The 2,455-nt window shown below is 49.1% G+C and overlaps 1 long non-coding RNA gene across 1 annotated transcript in view; it reads right to left on the bottom strand.

The window, feature by feature from the left end:
* Nucleotides 1-1,995, bottom strand: part of LOC309634528 — a 17,087-nt gene extending 15,092 nt beyond the window's left edge. Inside the window, exon 1 of the long non-coding RNA XR_014248183.1 lies at nucleotides 1,452-1,995. This is a non-coding gene — a long non-coding RNA (uncharacterized lncRNA). The remainder of the gene's footprint in view (nucleotides 1-1,451) is intronic.
* Between the last annotated feature and the right edge of the window lie 460 nt (nucleotides 1,996-2,455).

Raw genomic sequence — 2,455 nt, 5'->3', positions numbered from 1 at the left:
GTGAAATAAGTCAGACAGAGAAAGACAAATACCACATGATCTCTCTTGCAGGTGGAATCTAAAAACCAAAAAAACAAACAAACAACAAAAAAAACCAAGCTCATAGATACAAAGAGCCAGAGTTGGGGGGTGGGGTGGGAGAAATGAGTAAAGGGGGTCAAAAGGTAAAAAGAAAAACAAAAGGTCAACTATCACTACTATCACCACACTGCTACACCACCACCATCACTAAACCCTGCCAGCACCACTACGGAGGCTTTTGGGGCTGGTTTAAAATCTACAATAACAATTATGAGATTTTTAAAACTACATTGTTTTACTAGCATGAAAATAGGAATGGCCTGCTTTTTCTAACTGTCATCTCTACCCTGGGTTTGTCTTTACTCCTCCCAAATAATTTCTGATTAACTAAAAGAGAAAGGAGAATCTTCCTGGGTTTTGGAACTCTGAGTGAGACATTGGCTTCTTTCACCTGCTACATTTTTACCTTGAAATTCCCTTCCTAAGGTATCCAAGGGAATGCAACGATGCCAAGTGGGAAACATCAAGCACTGGTGTAGGAAGCAAGGGTTTTTGTCTGTCTGTCTGTCTGTTTATGACTGCATTCAATTTCTTGAAGACACCGTCCAGGGCGCGAGTTAGCCCAGGGAAGAAATAGAGGGGCTCTGGATGTGAGGGTGGATCTCAGGAGGGTCTGGGTCGGAGCACTGAGCCTGTTACTCAAGAGCTTTAGGGTCCAGAGCCGGTCACGTAAACTCAGCTTCCTCCCTGGAACAGTCCCTGCTTCCCAGGGTGGCTGCAAGGACCGCGTGACGGATGTTGGGGGACACAGCAGCTGGAGCGCAGGAGTGGGAAGCTGGGAGAACTGGGGCGAAGTCTCCTTCCACTGAGTGGCGGCCTTGTGACCTCGGGCAAGTTATCAAAACTCTCTCAGCCTCAAATCCCGCATCGCAAAACGGGCTCAGGAATGTCGGCCTTGCAGGTTTGCTGCAAGCATCACAGGACAAATGCCTGTGAGGAGAGGGCTCAGCAGGGAGCCTCGCGGGACAAATGGGAGCCTGGGAGGAGTCCCCTGGGAGAACAGCTAGCCTGGCGCCTGGAGCGGGGCAAGTGCTTGATCCACGCGGGCTGCAGGGGAGGCCCAGTCCTGTGGGTCTTGCTTATCCCACTGGACCTGATGAGGAAGATAGCAGAGTTCTCACAAGCCCAACTGCCCCCCTGGAAGCCGCCTGGGTGGGCACACCCTCATCTTCGAGAGAGGCCTCTCCGCCCCGCCCCCCGGTACTGCAAGAGCAGCACATAAGTTTTATGGCCGAACTACATCTGGAAACATCAGACAGAATACAAAGTTCGAAAATTCTGTGAAAAGGTTGCATGCTTGGAGAATATGATCTTCCAACCTGAAGCTTTTTTACACAAACAAAACTGAAGTCCTTTCAGTGTTTACTTACATGCGATCTAGAAGCGAGAGACGTTTGGTACAGGTGGTGGGACATCTAGAACAGTCATTTAGAGAGGCTGAAACAAAGTAATTATTTTTCAAGACACACCACGTCTCTTACTTGTTTGGGCTCTTCTGAGATGTTCATCACTAGCCGTTTGTAAGGAGAGGCTGGGAAGCTTGAAGACTGATTTTTTTTTTTTTTTTTTTTAATGGTGATGAGACCTGTTTCTTTTTTTTTTTTTTTAAACTTTGGGTTTATTTGTTTATTTATTTATGGCTGTGCTGGGTCTTCGTTTCTGTGTGAGGGCTTTCTCCAGTTGCGGCAAGTGGGGGCCACTCTTCATCGCGGTGCGCGGGCCTCTCACTATCGCGGCCTCTCTTGTTGTGGAGCACAGGCTCCAGATGCGCAGGCTCAGTAGTTGTGGCTCATGGGCCTAGCTGCTCCTCGGCATGTGGGATCTTCCCAGACCAGGGCTCGAACCCGTGTCCCCTGCATTGGCAGGCAGATTCTCAACCACTGCACCACCAGGGAAGCCCTTGAAGACTGATTTTAAAGAAGTAATATACCTGGGAAAATATTCCGTGAACATTTTTCTAATCATAAATTTCTACTCTCTGATGGGATTTTAAATGGAGTCAGAAAACCTCAAATGCTTTTTAAACAATTCTACCCATGAAGGCTTCCCTTTTCTAGAAATGTACCAGTTGACCAAAATGTTTCCAAAGTGGGACCCTTCCAGATCTAAACTAAAAATGACCAAGCTCCCAGTCACACCAGGACAATCCGTGTCCCTGATTTGAATATTCAGGGCCCGGAAGGCTGTCGGCCCTCATACGGCCTGCAGGCCAGCAGTGCCCCAGCCGGGCAGAGCCACTCAGGCGGTGACCGACCCCAGGCCACTCCTTCCCCGCTCGGTCTCCTTCGGGCCCTGCGGGAAACTCACACACCACCGTCCTCTTTATAAGACCCAGGAAGAAGGGCTTTCCCAAGCTCCACCAACCTCATTTCCT

The sequence above is a fragment of the Balaenoptera borealis genome, assembly GCF_965194805.1.
Source record: "Balaenoptera borealis genome assembly, chromosome: 9".
In the NCBI taxonomy this organism is placed as follows: Eukaryota; Metazoa; Chordata; class Mammalia; order Artiodactyla; family Balaenopteridae; genus Balaenoptera; species Balaenoptera borealis.
This window is presented reverse-complemented; position numbering and strand designations above follow the sequence as displayed.